The following is a 16,719-nucleotide window of genomic DNA, read 5'->3' on the forward strand; positions in this document are numbered from 1 at the left end:
TTAGTGGATCGGAGATTTATTTAACATCAGTGGGCTCAAAGGAGACCGTTTCTCCAAAGATCTGAGCGCTGAATGCAAGTGGGAAGGGGAATTTATAGTTGTCAGCTTCCATATCTGTGGCGGGTTTTCGTGTGCGCGGCAAACGGAGCAAGAAGAACCCAGAAGAGGGGTCTCTAAGCTAGAGATCAGAGCTTGTTTTAGTCCCATTGGCCATCTTGGGTGTACTTTATTCATTTCTCCAACATTCCCCCCTTTGATTCCTTTAAAAAAAAAACTTTCAGTAGGCATCACCTTTTAGTTTTACAGGTTGGTACTCTCAGAAGGGTAAGATACATGCAGTAGTTTGACGAGCAACAGTGTTTTCAATAAAACATACATGGCACTCAGGGGCCGATGGATACAAGTAAAATTATGGAGAGGAGGGGCCCCACCAGGGCAGGAAGCCAGGATGCCCAATCCATGAGATCCCATCCATTCCATTGACTGATACTTTCCTGTTGTCTACATTGAATTCTTTCCTTGAGTTCTTTAACCTTAGTTGTAACTATTCCTGACTGGTTTACAAAACAGCAACATTTCTCTCCCCAGAAAGATGCAAGTCCCTCCTTTTTCTGAAGTGAGGAGGTCGAGGGCTTGCCTATTTTGGAGGGTCACTGCCGCCAGATAGTTTATTTGGCTTTGTAAGGTTACCAGAGAATCTGCCACTCGTTCCATGTCTTCATGTAGCTCTTGAGATAGTCTATTGTTTAGTCCTATGGATGAACCTATGCCCCCTAATCCGGTTCCTATTCCTGTCGCAATTCCTGCTCCTATCAGAACAAGCAGCAGGATTGCCTGTTTAGCCTGGGATTTGGGGCTAAAGGCTGTTAGGAACTGATCTTCAGTGTATACGGATATCTCTGGGGTTAGGAAAATGGAATAACATATCTGAATCCAGTTGGCCTCTAAGCATCGGTAGGCCGAATTAGAACACAGATAGAACACCCCAGGGGTTGAACACAGGGTTTCATTCCTCTTTAAGGTTCTATTTCTTCTGCATAGAGAGGTACCGTTCATACCTTCAGGGACTGTACAGATTAGATTGTTGGCATTTGTGAGACAGACCCCAGTGGCCAAGGGTCCAATTAAGACAGAAGTGTTGGTTTTGAGATTTTCAGGAGCTTCTCAGGTCAAAGGGAGGATGGGAGTGGCTAAGTAAGCCCTCCAACTGAAGGGCAAGCACATCCAGCAGGTTTGGGTGTGATTATCTGTTTTATGGAAGACTTGTAGAGTAGTTTTGGCCCAATGCTGGAGTGGGGAATTGGTAAGCATCTGATTAAGGGCTGAAAGTTTCAAACCCTGGTAGGCTGCCAGGGGAGTGGTTGCCTTTATGGCTTATATTACCCTATCCTGGGTATCCTTTATAACTTTTTGAAGAGTGCTATCTTGCATTCCTTCCCCGTCCAAGATCCCCCATTGAGGAAGGTAAGTGTAGCAAGCTCACTTCCTTTTCTGGAGGCCTTGTTGTGACATGGGTTCCTGACATTTTGGGTTATCTCTATGGTCCAATACTTAGTCCTTGGGGCACCAGGTGACTGACAGACAGTGGGTATTTTTCCCTTGTAGCAATCTTTGTGGAGGGAGGTGAAGGTGCTGAATGCCCTTGACCCCCTTTTTGTAATATAACAATCCTGGGAGAAAAGCAGCTAAGCAGCAGTTGTGAGGGTGAGAGAGGTTATCATAATATGCAGGCAATACTTAATAATCCTCTCATCTAGAAGAGGCATGTGAGACCCAGCATGCATCTTTTGTCCCATGTCCAGCTCGTTGGTGCAGTCTCTATCAGCCCAACAGTAAGAAGTAAGATCAGGGCTATGACATCAGTAAGGGGCAAGGGCTGGCAGAGTTGCATCCAAACCCCTGGGCTTGGTTCACGCATTAATTCCTTAAGCATCTGCCATGCGCAGGCCAGCCAGCTTCTGGGGTGTGGCTGGAGCAAGGCTGGAGGTCTCAGGGGCCAGTGTCCCTTTTGAGGGTCAGTTTAAGTGGGTTGGCTGGATCTGGATCACTTCGCCAGGTTGTAGGTTCTTCTGATTTGGCCTTCTTAACTCTGGAATGATGGACCCATGGGGTGATACTGGAAACTTTAAGGGCTGTAAGAGTTGTTAGAATAACAGTATGAAGCCCAGTTCACTGTGGTTTAACAGGTTCCCTCTTCCAATCTTTGATCCACACAGAGTCTCCTGGCAGAAAGGGGTGAATGGGTGTCCCTAAAGTAATTGGGGCCCTCTCTATGATGTATCTCTGTAACTTGCTTAGGACTGCCCCCAAGGTCTGGAGCTGTTCTCTTATTTCCTTGTCTCTAATCTGGTGTAGATCTCCTGGGAGTTTTCCTAAACATGGGGTGGGGGGAGGGATCACCCATATAATAACTAGAAAGGGGAGAGTTCTAGTGCCCCAGGCATACATCAGGCACGCAGGAGGGCCAGCGGTAGTAAATCTGGCCATGGGAGATTAGTCTCGTGGTGGAACTTAGCCAGGGTTTCCTTGAGGGTGCGATTCATCCGCTCTACTTTCCCTGAGCTCTGGGGTCGGTAAGCAGCGTGCAGTTTCCAGGGAATGTTGAGGGACTTTGTCAGGGTCTGTGTAATGTCTGACACAAATGCATGTCCGTTATCACTGTGTGTGGTTAAGGGTAGACCAAACCGAGGCACAATCTCCTGTAGAAGAGCTTTGGCCACCTCATTACTTCATTCCGTTCTGGTCAGGAATGCTTCGACCTATCCCAAATATGTGCAGATTACTACAAGAAGGTACCTTAACCCTTTATTTGGTTGTATGTCGGTAAAGTCCACCTCTAAGTCTTCTAAAGGGGTGGTCCCTATCCCTTGTGTGCCAAGTGGGGGCCGTGGGGCAGACTGAGCATTGTTTTTGGCACACGTTACACATTGTTCACCGACAACTTGGCATAATGCCAGCTGCTGGCTGATATAGTAGTTCTTTTTGCGGAGGGCCTCTAGCGCAGTTTTCCCTAGGTGACTGAGTTGGTGATATTCCTTCACTAGGTATTTTCCCATAGATGACGGGACAAAGATGTGTCCATTTGGCATGACCCACCATCCTTCTTTGCTTAGTGTGCCCCTTTCTGTTGAGGCCCAACTTCTTTCCTCATTTGTGTACAGGGGTGGGGAGACTTCCTTCTGGGGCGCAAGAGTCATAGTGTAGGCAGGAGCTTCGCCTGGGTCACCACAGGTGGCTGCTCTGGCTGTTTTTTTGGCCAGATGATTTCCTTGAGTTATGGGGTCATCTTTCTGATGTCCCTTACAGTGTAGGATAGCCACCTTGTCTGGCAGCCATATGGCCTCAAGAAGCTTTAGTATTTCTTCCTTGTTTTGGATAGTTTTCCCTGCAGCAGTAAGGAGGCCTCTTGCTTTATAGATGGCCCCGTGTACATGCACAGTAGTGAAGGCATACCGAGAATCAGTATAGATGTTAACTTGTTTACCTTTGCTAAGGATGAGGGCTCGGGTTAATGCATACAGTTCAGCTCGTAGTGCCAACCATCTTTTCGGCAAGGCCTTGGCTTCCAGAACTTTGGTAGTTGTGGTTACCACATATCCTGCTCTTCAGCTGCCCTCTTGTAAATAGCTGCTCCTGTCGCTGAACAGATGATCTCCGCGCTTGTCATAGCCTGGTCTTGGAGGTCCAGGCGGCTGGCATAGACTTCATCCACTACTCTGGAACAGTCATGGTTGGGTTCTCCCTTCTCCGTGGGAAGGAAGGTGGCCAGGTTTACTGTTCTTACTGTTTCAAGAGTGACCCTTGGGTTTTCATAGAGATGGTCTTGGTACTGTGTCAGCTGAGAATTGGAGAGGAAACGATATCATTGGGTGCTCATGAGGGATGTGACCGCGTGTGGGACCTTAACATTAAGTGTTTGTACCATTGTGAGTTTGTCTGCCTCCTTGACGAGCATGACTGTGGCTGCCAGTGCTCTGAGGCATGGTGGCCATCCTGCAGCCACAGGATCAAGTTTTTTTGACAGGTAGGCTACTGGCTGTTGCCAAGGCCCCATGCTCTGAGTGAGCACTCCAAGGGCTCTTTTCTTTTTCATGTATTAAGAGGTTAAAGGGCCTTTCTATATCAGGCAAACCCAGGGCTGAGGCTCATCCCGGAACCGACTTCATTTCTGTGAAAGTGGCCCTTGCCTCCTCAGTCCATGCGAGGGGCTCCCAGTCTGGCCCTCCCAACAGGTCATAGAGGGGCCTTGCTATGGCTGAGAATCTGGAAATCCAAATGTGACAGAACCCTGTGGCCCCTAAAAATTCATGTAAGCCTCATTTTGCTTGGGGATGTGGTAGTGTGGTGATAACCTTCTTCCTTTCCGGTCCTAGTTCTCTTTTTCCTTTTGTGAGGAGGAAGCCTAAGTATCGGATCTGCTGCTGACAAATCTATGCCTTTTTCCAAGAGGACTGATACCCCGAGTAGGACAGAAGCTGCAGGAGGGCATTGGTACCTTTCATACAGTCTTCTTGGGTGTCGCTGGCAAGGAGGAGTCATCTACATATTGGAGAAGGACACACCCTGTGGTTTCCCTCGGAAAGTCGGTGAGGTCTGCAGCTAGTGCTTCCCCAAAAAGAGTGGGTGAGTTCTTGAAACCTTGGGGAAGTCGTGTCCAGGTAATCTGCATCTGGCACCCTGTAACGGGCTTAGTCCATTCAAAGGCAAAAGATGGTTGACTTTGAGGAGCCAGGTGGAGGCAGAAGAAAGCATCCTTTACGTTGAGGCATGTAAGCCATCTGACTGACCCTGGAATTTGTCTGAGAAGGGTATACAGGTTTGGAACCACTGGGTGTAAGAAAATAGTCACTTTGTTAATGACCTTCAAATACTGTACTGGTCGGTATCCTCCTCCTGGCTTCTTGACTGGCAAGAGCGGGGTATTCCAAGCCAATTGGCACTTGATTAGAATACCTGCTTCTCTGAGCTTGGTCAGGTGCTCTTGTATACCCATTCTAGCCTTGAGTGGAAGGGGGTACTGTCTTTGTCTCTGAGGTTGGGTTCCAGGGAGCAGGTCAACAATGATGGGGGCCTAACTCCAAGCTAGTCCAGGTGAGTTATCTTCAGCCCATTCAGAGGGGAATGTAAGCCTGAATTCTGAGGGGCTACAGGGTTGGGCCTGGGTGCAGAATAGTCTCCATTCTTCTTCCCTTGGCAGGGTAATTGCCAAGACCAGGGTTTCCTTTTGCCTTGGGTTTAATTGGAAGCTAGTGTGTCCAGTGGGTTCAAAAGTTATTTGGGCCCCAAGTTTGGAGAGTAGATCTTGGCCCAGGAGGGGAATCAGGCAGTCAGGTAAGTAGAGGAACTCATGTCGGACCTTGTGACCCCCAAGTTCACATTGTCGAGCTTGACAGAAGGGCTGTTGTATCGCCTATGTCCCAGTAGCCCCAAGTGTGGTTGCCGTCTTTTGGCTGAAAGGGGCTACCAGGGAAGTAACAACCGAGTGTTCAGCCCCAGTCTCAACCATGAAAGTTATTGTTCAGCCCCCTACTTTCATTTCGACCGTGGGCTCATGGGGGCCAAGAGAGAAATAGCCTGGTCCCCCTCTGTCCGATTCTATCCCAGCCAGGCCAATGAGGTTCTCACCTCGAGGTTCCTCCTGATATCAGCTGGGTTTTGAGGGCCCCTTCCAATTCGGACATTCATTCTTCCAGTGTCCCTTCTCTTTGCAGTATGCACATTGGTCCTTTGCTAAGGGGGCTCTGGCTTCCCCCCTTTTGGTGGCTGGGGTCTTTCCATCTTTACAGTGTCTGTTTCTTTTAGTGCTGTTGTGAGAAGGGTGGTTTTCTTTTTTAGTCTTTTCTCTGCTTCTCTCCACTTCTCTTTTGGCTGTGACTTCTCTGTTCATGAAAACTTTATTGGCGACCTCTATCAGCTGAGTGACATTCATCCCAGCAAAGCCCTCCAACTTCTGCAGTTTTCTTCTGATATCTGGGGCAGCCTGTGCCACAAAGGAGGTATTTACCATTTGTTGACTTTCTGGTGCCTCGGGGTCAAACGGGATGTATACATGGTATGCTTCACATAGCCTTTCATAGTAGTCTCTGGGAGACTCCCCAGGCTGCTGTGTGACTGATAATATTTTAGTCATGTTCATGGGTTTTTTGAGTGCAGCTCGGGTTCCCTGAAGGAGGGCTTCCTGGTATCATCAGATGTGGGCTTGTCCCTCTTCTGTGGTGAAATCCCATGTTGGACATTCTTCAGCTGTGGCAGTTAGAGCCCAGACAGCAGGGTTATTGATCCCCGGAGGTGCGTGATCTAGATACTGTCATGTTTCTCTCATTCTTCTTCTTTCTTCTGTATTAAACAGAGTACAGAGTAACTGTTGACAATCTTCCCAAGTCGGTCGATGGGTCTGGAAGAGGGACTCTATCAAGTCGACCATTGCTTGTGGCTTTTCAGAGTATGATGGAGTGTTGTGTTTCCAATTGGGGAGGTCAGTTGTAGAGAAAGGTTGATAATACATCATGGAATGGCTGGGCTGGACTGTTATGTCCTTATTCTGCCTTTCAGGCTCTCTCATCTCCCTTACAGGCATTTGGAGAGCATTAGGTCTGGATCTGGGGTGCAGTCTGGCTTCTAGCCCTGATGGGGGAGGGTTCTCCAGGTCTGGGAGTGGAAGAGAGATGGGCAGCACGTCCAGGGCCAAAGGAGAGACAGATGAGGAGGCGTTTCAAGCTCAGGGGGAGGGGGGAGGGAGCCTGGTGAGTCATAAGGTGGCGGAAAGATGGGATCTTCCTCCGGGTCTCCTGCAAACACTAGGGAAGTGGTGGGTTGCTTCTTTGGCTCCCTGGGTGAGTCTCCAGATAAGGTAGCTAAAATCTTTGCCTGACTCTTCTTGCTATGGATGAATTGCACCCAAGGCTGAGGATTTTGGGCAATTCCAAGCCAGGAATCAATGTATCAAAATTGACCAGGGTGACCTGGGTTCCCAGTGAATATCAGCCAAACCCGCTGCACTATTTGAGCATCTAATGTCCCTTTCGGGGGCCATCCTACGTTGAATATGGGCCATTCTAGTTCATAAAAGGTCCTTAACTTCCTGGGTGTCATTTTCATCCGGTAATCACCTGAAAATCCATTTTTTAAATATTTGAGCATGACCTCTAAAATCGTAGGCTTACTCTGTCTTGATCCCATTATTAATTCTTTTCTCGTGTTTGGTGTCATGGAGACAGACAAAGGGAGGGTATCCCCTCAGATGAGAGGACCAATCAGGTACTCCATTGGTCACATTCCCGAGGGAAACTTTAGATGAAGCTTGGCCGTAGCAGACTCAGCTTTGTGACTTGCAATTGGAGTCTAATCCGATGACGCCCTGGACCGTATGCCTTTCATTGTGAGACAGGAGAGCCCACTCAGACTCTGTAGACTTTCGGGGACCTTCAGGGCGCCCATCCGTGGAGCCACAAACTCAAACTAGACTGGCAAGACTATCCTAGCCGCACGTTCACATACACACACACACGAGAGGCTATTACATTCCCTCCTGCAAAATTTTCTACCTGTAAGACCACTAAGCTCTCTGGGGAGTGATCAGGTCCCTCTTACACCCTTTTGGGTAGGCCTGACTTCTTTGGGGCCCCAGTCTTACCAGTTCTGATGTCAGGTCCAGGTCTTCACCCTACCAGGTCTCTTTGAGTCCAGCATGAACGATGCAGCAGGGCTAACCTGAGGCGACGAATAGGAGACTGCTGAAATTCAGGCAGGGCATGCCTTCTCCTTTGAGATTCCTCACTCTGTCACTGCCTCGCCATTCTTCCAAACCGGTGTCAACAATGGTCCAGCCCAGTTGGGTTTCCCAGTCAGGTAACCAAATATGTTATGGAACCAGGCTGGAACGCTGGTGGAAAAACCAAGCAGCATTCAGAGATATTGGTGGATAGACTTATTTAACATTGGTGGGGCTCAGAGGAGACTGTTTCTCCAAAGATCTGAGGGCCAAATGCAAGTGGAAAGGGTAATTTATAGTTGTCAGCTTCCATATCTGTGGTGGGTTTTCATGCGCTCGGCAAACAGAGCAAGAAGGACTCAGGAGAGGGGTCTCTAAGCTAAAGACCAGAGCTTGTTTTAGTCCCTTTGGCCATCTTTGCCACAGTACTTTATTCATTTCTCCAACAATAAAAAAGAATGGACTACTGATACATGCTACAACATGGATGAACCTTGAAAACATCATGCTAAGTGAAAGAGCAAGTCACAAAGGACCACATATGACATGATTCCATTTTAATGAAATCTTCAGAATTTCCAATAAACCTTTTTATTTAAAAAAAATTTTTAATGTTCATTTATTTTTGAGAGACAGAGAGTGAGCACGTGAGTGAGTGGGGGTGGGGCAGAGAGAAAGGGAGACACAAAATCTGAAGTAGGCTCCAGGCTTTGAGCTGTAAGCACAGATCCTGATGCGGGGCTGGAATTCATGAACTGCAAGATCATGACCTGAGCCAAAGCTGGATGCTTAACCTACTAAACCACCAAAATGCCCCTCCAATAAAGCTTTTTAAAAAAACAACAGAGAACAAAGATGGAAAGTGTGTAGGACCAAAGGTGACATTCTTGGGAAGGTCTGTGGCAGGTATTCTGTAGAGATTTGGTAATAATGAAAAAGGAAATGAACCATGGAAATTAAAGGTCCTAAGAAAATAAAAAAGTAAAATACAAACCCATGTCTGTTCCTAAGTCACCATACACAAAAGAAACTGCCCTTCTTATATCAACATTGTTACAGCAAATACTCGGTGCCCAGGAAGAGACAAGTGACACGCACTTGGGGAATCAGAAAAGACTTTATTTCTCACCGGTGCTGGCCCAGCAGAGTTACCTCCAGAGGCTGAACCCCAAGCCCTGATGTGGCGTACTTTTATGCCTGGCCAGCTTCTGGGTACTTGGAAACTTTCTATCGGCTGCACAGGTGGGTGGGATTGCAGGGGCTCAAGGAAAAAATGGGGGGCACTTATCGGTTGTGCTATGTGGGCTGCAAGAGACAAGCAAGATTACAGAAGCCAAAAGTATGCAAGGGGAGTATCCAGCTATGGACATTTAGCTGACTCTTTTTTTTTTTTTTTATCTGTTTTTGCCAGCTTTCCTTCTCAACATAAGAGGGCACACTTAAACTAAGGCACACAGTACACTTAAAACCATGCTAGATTCCTGCATGGCCCTGCAGAGTCTCAGACCTCAGGCTCTGGTAGAACCATGATTGATTACTACTGCCAGGATCCTAGCAATCCCCCCACCTGTTGTGCTGTGGTGTGGTACAGATATATCATTCACCAACAAGACATACTGGACAGCTCCATGCTCTTGGGACAGAACTGAGCCAATTAAAGAATGGAGGAGGAGGGGGGGCAGCTCCTTGGGTCAGAAGTAGAAATAAAGAGATTCACCATAGATTTCTTGAAATAGCCATTTTTCTCTTTATGCAATTAAAATATGGCTTGTGCCAATTAGAGTTACATATAGATTGCCAGGAATATATTACATGGCTATGAAGACGACCAAACAAACCAATGATTATGAAGTGGCAAGTAAACTGGAATAAATTTTATATTATATGAAGTATATTTCTTACATATGTATGATATGTCTATTACAACGCGACACCAAACACAGTCTAACAATGTGAAGTCTTCTTAGACCTTCGTTAACCAGTAGAGGGAGATCCATTGCAAGAGTCTGTAGTGATTGAGAAGTTAACATAGGGCAGTAGGCAGGTCTGACTAGTGATAGTGATGATACTAACTTTAGTGTGTGTAACTCTTCACAGTTAATATCCACAAACATTTGGTCTTCATGACAGCTTGGCTAATAAATGAGGAAGCAGAGCCTCAGCTCCACTTGCTGAGGTGACTTAGTGTGTTTATTAGCATCACCCAAGGGGACAGGATGTTAGCACCTCTGCCATAGTGGGCCAGATAGGATACTCTTTTTCCCCCCAGTAGTTACCACTCTAGCTGGGATTACGCCTTCAAATATCTTGGCATGCATGCCCAAGAGAGGCTGAATACATCCACCTCTGTGTTGTGCCCAGGAGATAAGAATATTTCTCTTCGATACTTCTCTTCATCCCAAGCACTCAGCAATCTTTCAGTCTCTTTAATGTTTCAGTAAAGATAAGAAAATTCTGACTGTAAGAAAATTCTTCCTTGAACTAAGCTATAAATTCTTTCCAAGTGACTTCCACCTATTGAAAGGGCGGGCCTAACGCTGGGCCTACGCTGGCCGACTCCATCTTGTTCTGTGTCCTTCACCTAGACCACGCCTCCACCCCTTGAGTAACCTCCCGCTCACCCGTTCAAACTTCCTGGTCAAAACACACCCAGTGACCTGCGTAACAGGACTCCGACCCTTCCCCAGCCAATCAGGTGAGGCCACAGCCATTACCTCACCAACTGCCCCTAGGCCCCAATAAAACCTTTGTCCTTTTGAAACTCGCTCTCTCTCCCTGGTATCTCACCGCTGCATCGCTGCATCGGTGCAGGTAGGGGATTGAGCTCGAGCTCGAGCTAGCTCGAATAAAGGCTCTTTTGCTTTTGCATCGGACTCAGCTCCCTGGTGGTCTTTGGGGATCACAAATTCTGGGCATAACACTATCACTTTTCATCTGCAAAAGGGACACTAAATATCCTCCCTCCCTACTTCATAAGATGCAGAAAGAGATAGGTGGAGCTAAATAACCCAATACCTTCCCTTACCCTGTTCAGGAGGAAGATAGTAAGCAGAGAACCCAGCTGAACTATGTTCAAACTTCTGACCTAAGAAGTTGAGATAGGGTCACCTGGGTGGCTCAGTGGGTTAAGCGTCTGACTTTGGCTCAGGTCATGATCTCACTGTCTGTGGGTTCGAGCCCCACATTGGGCTCTGTGATGACAGCTTGGGGCCTGGAGCCTGCTTCTGATTCTGTGTCTCCCTCACTCTGTTTCTGCTCTATCTCTCTCTCTTTCTCTCAAAAGTCAATAAACATTAAAAAAATTTTTTTTTAAAGTTGAGATAGTATGAAGCAAAGGAAAAAGAAGATAAAAACAAAGGGAAGCAAACCATGAGAGACTTAAATACAGAGAACAAATTGTGTGTTGCTGGAGGGGAGGTGGATGGGGGGATGGGTTAAATGGGTGAGAGCATTAAGGAGGGCACTTTTTGGGATGAGCAATGGGTGTCATAAGTAAGAGATGAATCACTGGGTTCTACTTCTGTAGCCAAGGCTACATTGTATGTTAACTAACTTGAATTTAAATAAAATTTAAAAAAAGAAAAAGAAAAGAGGTTGAGATAGTATGTCTATTGTCGAAGCTGCTAAATTCGCATTAATTCATTATGAGACAATAGAAACCTAGTATCCCCATGGCAAGTTTTAGTTTGCTTCTTTGTAAAGCTATCCCCCTCTAAACTTTGCAATTGATATCCCAATGAAGCTGTTATCTTTTTTAAAAAGTTCCTTTGTAGAAAGTTTGTCCTGTATCAATTCAGGAAACAGTCATGGAGCATCTATTTGATGACAGGCACTGGAACACAAAGATGAAGAAGTTAAAAGTCTGAAAATCCTCAGAGAAATTATACAATTAGATGCATAACTATTATCTGAGTCAGAAAGTGATGGAAGCCACAAAGGAATAACATGTATAAGCCATGAGAGTTTAGGTTAGGGAGAAATCCTGTCTAGGTGAGGGTATCAAGAAGGGTTATCCTGGAATGGCTGTGGGGTATATGATAGGGAATCAGTAAGAGGCTCAGGAAGGATTTCATGGTGCAGTAAATGTCTTTGTGGAGTTAGAGATCACCTGTAAATAGCTGATCCCATCAGCTACAAAATCTGGGACTAGTACTGGAAAGAGAAGAAAGTGGTGAAGGGTGGTGGTAGGAATGACTCAGAGCCAGAGTGATGGAGTCATGAATTTTGGAGGGTCTAAGGAGCGGCAAGTCACCAAGAATAGATTGACTGAGAGTTGCACAGGAGAAAAACAGGAAGTTTTGGTAAAGGGAAATTTTAGAATTTTAGATTTTGAAATTAAGCAGTTTCCCATTATGGTGAGGTCTGGGAGAAGGCTGCCAAATCATGTGACTGGGGTGGCATAGAATTTCAAGTTGGTGGAGGTATAGAGGTCAAGACAGTGTGAAGCTAGAGAATTTGGAGAGGCATTGACCTTGAAACCATTTAGTTCATCTTTATGTTTGCCCTTAAATGTAAAGGGCTTAATAAATGTTGGCTTGAGAAACATGCAGAAGAATGAAATAATCACAATGAGGTGAAGTTGATCTAGAAATATTTCTTGCATTATTGAGCTTGATATTTGGTCTTCGGGAAAGGCAATAAATGGGTGAAGAATATATCATTCCTTGCCATTCCTAGCCTTGTGTAGCTGATTGCCCAAACCCATTCGTTGATCACCTTGAGAAGAGTGGTGTCTTGAGACCAATCAGATATAATAGAGGCAGTGCACAGAGAGAAACTATTCAGTTTTTCCCTCTACCTTTCTGTTACATCTGACAGAATTTCAAGACTAATTTTAGATTTTCAAGACTAATTAATAATTCCAGTGAAATAAACAGATACTTGATAATCAATAGCTGTCTTCCCCTCTCTTCTCTTGCCTTCCCAAAACATAAATATTCACATAGACTTAAGTGTCCCCTATTCATCTGGCTTTTTATGGCCTCATAACAAGGCCTTTCCCAGCATCTGGGATCCAGCTGGATAGTCCTCTCCAGTAAACATTCATCAGCCTAATGGCCTGCCTCTAATCACAGCTGCCTCTTCTGTTTGAAATTGAGCCCCAATGACATAATGCTTAGAAGTACGAAGATAAAGCAAGTTCAGGGTGGTTGTACATTTCCCAAGTCACATCAGCTCTGGATCATTATCAGATCTATTTTAAGGGACAACTCAGTGTTGCAATGAACAGAACTTAATTGGATACATGATCCCCAAAGTCTCCATGTTTGTCAAAGCTTCTGGTCTTAGCAAGGCTTCTTTAGGAAGAGCTTCTTCTGCTGTGGGCTTACTCAGCAGGGGATACACAGCAATGTGGCTTCCTAGAAGAAGCTCTACCCATCCCATCACTCCAAACAGGACTGAAATATCGGACTCTCTTTAAAGAATATACAGTAGACACTGTAGAGGGCCATATCTGCCTGACATATGTGGTTGGGCAACTATTTTCTAGGTCATACCACCTTGCTGGTTTATAGATCTATTCTGAGACTGAAAATAGATTCCAAGAGACCACCTTCTCCACTTACCCTGGATCCAGAAAAATAAACTTCTATGCTATTTTTGATGAGCTAAAACAACTATTTACAAAGGCAGACAAGACCAGCCTCCTATGACTCAGCCTTCTGTATGTCTCCTCCCATGTAACCCCTCATTTCCTGATTCTGGGTTCCTCATCTTTCTCATTACTGCTTACCTTTGTGTTCTCATGCAGCCTTCCTTCGTCTCTTCCCATTGGCACAGGCTTACATTATGGCTCTTCCCAACAACTGGTCGTGATCTGGGGAGCCGCCACAATTGAGAACAACTGCTATAGAGAATCCCTCTCCATGGCCTTTCCTTCAAAGGCCAAGTCTCCAAATCTGTTCTAGTTTCCCCAATCTTGAGGATTCTTTCACTTGACATTGCTAGCCATTGTACCTACTTTTCATTTCTTTCTCTTCTTTAACTACTAAACTTATATCTCGCTTTCTTTAGCACCTGGCTTTATGCAGATTCCCTGGTCCTCACTCCAGGTACCCCATCTGGGATGGATGGGCTTCTATTGAAACTGTGCTGATCACACCCTCCTTCCTGCTTGTTATGTCCAATGGCCTTTTGTTCCTGTTTCTCCTCTTTGATTTCCATACCACGTTCACCAAGTGTCACTGAGTGGTGAGGGCTGAGGATCAGGACAAGGACTTTGGATGTCCTCAGGCTATTAAAGAACTACAACAAACTAATGAATATTCTTGAGCAAGGAATAGCATGATTAGCTGTGTGCTCTAGGGAAGTCCGCCTCCAGGTTAAGAAGGAAGAACTAAAATGGAGAGAGTCTCAAGGCAGAAAGACAGTTAGAGGGGCAGTGGCTGATGATGAACAATCAGGTTAGAACCACTAACAAAAGGGGGCTGGGGTGGAGACATCACAAAAGGAAGCCTTGATTCTATTGATAGTATTTTATTCTGCAGATGTCAAAGAGAGTCCTTTCTGAAGTTTTGCCTTGGAGAGGAGGGAGGGAAGGAGAAAGGCAAGAATTTTTTAAAAAATCAGTCTTACAGCACCCCATCTTTATACCCATCAATCTGCAATAAGGAGTGTTTGTTTTTATTTTTATTACTTTCATCTAGAACAGGTTAATTGCATACAAACTACTGCAATGGCAATGGTGATCTTTTTCCCCGTATCAAGCCTTAGAGAGACCCCAAGAAAGTAGGCATAAGGTCAGGTGCTGGGAATTTGTAGAAGGGGGTCTAAATTTTTTAGCCTCACATTGGGGGACTATGGCCTTGGTAGAAGAGAAATGGGTGGGACTTAGGTGTGGAGAAGGGAAACTACAGATTTTTCTCATCTAGATGCAAGCTGCAGAGCTGCCAACATAAACAGGGTGTGGCCACCATTTCTCACAAATCCTTGAAGGAAGCCACAAGTCCTGTGGGTTTGCACAATGCCCACTTCCTCCTCTTCCTTGCATGTCCCTCCCAAGGACACAGAAATAGAATTCAAGTCTTTTCAAGTTGGGTATTTGATAAATCACAAACAAAATGTACACAAGGGAAATCATGCTGTAGGCAAACCACTAAAGGTTATTTACTTTTAAACTCCCTGCATATAGATAAAAATGAGGTCTATCAGATGATTCCCACCCTCCTATTGCCATCCATTTTTCTTGTCCTTCTGGGATGAAGTTGGATGTAAGGACTGAGGATGGACTTTGGATTCTAGAAAACCTGAGCACAAATTCTAGCATTGCCTCAATATGTCTTGTGACCTTTGGCAAGCATGTCTCCAAAATTCCATTTTGTCACCTGAAAATGCATTTAAGAATGCTTTCCTTTCAGAGCTACTGTGGGGATATTATGAAATAAAGTTTGCAAAAAGTTCAATCCACACAACCCAAAGTGATAGTATATGCCTGTCTTCTTTCCTCATTCTCTTTACTCCACAGAATCTTAGAATTTTCCAGAGCCCATAAGGTCAACTAGTTCTGACTCTCTCTTGTTCTCTCTTTTTTTGATAGCCTATTTTCAGATTTTTATCAGATTTATTGAGATATAATTGACATATGACATTGCATTAGCTTAAGGTGTTTAACGTAATGACTGTATATTTGTATATATGGTGAAATGATCACCACAGTAGGTTGAGTTAACATTAATCACCTCATATCGTTACAATCTTTTTTTGTGATGAGAATTTTAAGATCTACTCAGGAAATTTCAAATATAAAGTATAATATTATAGTCACCATGCTATGCATTATATTTCTAGGAGGTATTTATCATATAACTGGAAGTATGTACCTTTTGAACACCTTCACCCATTTCCCTTACCCCCACCTCCCACCTCTGGCAATCCCCAATTTGTTCTCTGTTTCTATGAGTTTGTTCATTTTTAATTCTACATATAGGTGAGACCACCACTGTCAAGTATACTATTTTCTCCTTACTTTCAGTGCTGGAAAATCTACCTCTTTCTAGACCATCCATTCCACCTTTGGACTGGCCTATTGTTTTCCTATAATCTCTGTCTCTCTATCTCTCCCTCTCTTGTTACTCATTTAGTCCTGGTTCCAACCCTTGGAGTCATCCAAAAGATATTTTTACACTGGAAAGTTTCTGTAAAATATCTAGTGCTTTACAAAGGTAATTGCTGTTGTTTGAAATAGTTACACTATTTTGAAGCCAAAAGGCACTCTTGGCTTTCAATGCCTCTGGGGATATCTTTTTGGAACAAGACCAGAGACCAAGAATATGATGAAAGTAGGGCCAATGGAAATCAACTCCACCCAACCAAAGCTGGCGTCTTCTTTACCCCTGAGGCCAACCACCCAGCCAACCTTCCAATAGGTGCTCCCTGGGACATGTCATAATCCCACAACTAAGAGAGACCCAGTACTTGGGAGAGAACTGGCCTCCCTTTAAAGTCTTGTGAAGTCCTTCCCTTAGTGGCCAATTTAAAGTAGCTCCATCCATATTTTACTGATCTCTTTGACCAAAACCAATGCTTCAGGTGCTAGCAGAGATGGGTTTTCACCGTAGTTCTGTGCGTCTGGTCTTAGCCATCTGACCAAAGCCCAGAGTTTAAGAAGTTGTAGGTGAGTCTGCCCTTTGTCCTTCTTTAGGAATGGTGAATTCTACAATCACAGAATGGGAGTGTTGGAAGACTTTTGAAGGAAGGGGAGATAGATCAGACAGGATGCTGGCTTCCCCTCTCCCTACTGCTCCGACCTTAACCAGAGGAGCTGGACTTCACCTATTTTACATTCTGTACTTCTGCAGAAAATTTTGTTTTGAAAAATGTTCTGCTTTTCACAAGTGGAAAAAAGGAAGGAAAGTGGACTAGAAAACACTCTTTTTATTATATAGACAGGAGATAAGAAGATTAAGACTCAGAATGGCAAATAATTTTTCCCAAGGTCACACAGCAAAAAGGTAGGAGAATAGGACTTGAATCAACATTTTTTTTTTTTTTTAATTCTCAAGTTAGTC

At 44.9% G+C, this 16,719-nt stretch overlaps 1 long non-coding RNA gene across 1 annotated transcript in view; it reads right to left on the bottom strand.

The window, feature by feature from the left end:
* Window positions 1-16,719, bottom strand: part of LOC109246483 (uncharacterized) — a 38,000-nt gene continuing 21,281 nt past the window's right edge. Inside the window, exon 2 of the long non-coding RNA XR_002071365.2 lies at window positions 1-7,710. This is a non-coding gene — a long non-coding RNA (uncharacterized LOC109246483). The remainder of the gene's footprint in view (window positions 7,711-16,719) is intronic.

This window comes from Panthera pardus, unplaced genomic scaffold, assembly GCF_024362965.1.
Source record: "Panthera pardus isolate Hobbes unplaced genomic scaffold, ASM2436296v1 HiC_scaffold_12, whole genome shotgun sequence".
Lineage (NCBI taxonomy): Eukaryota > Metazoa > Chordata > Mammalia > Carnivora > Felidae > Panthera > Panthera pardus.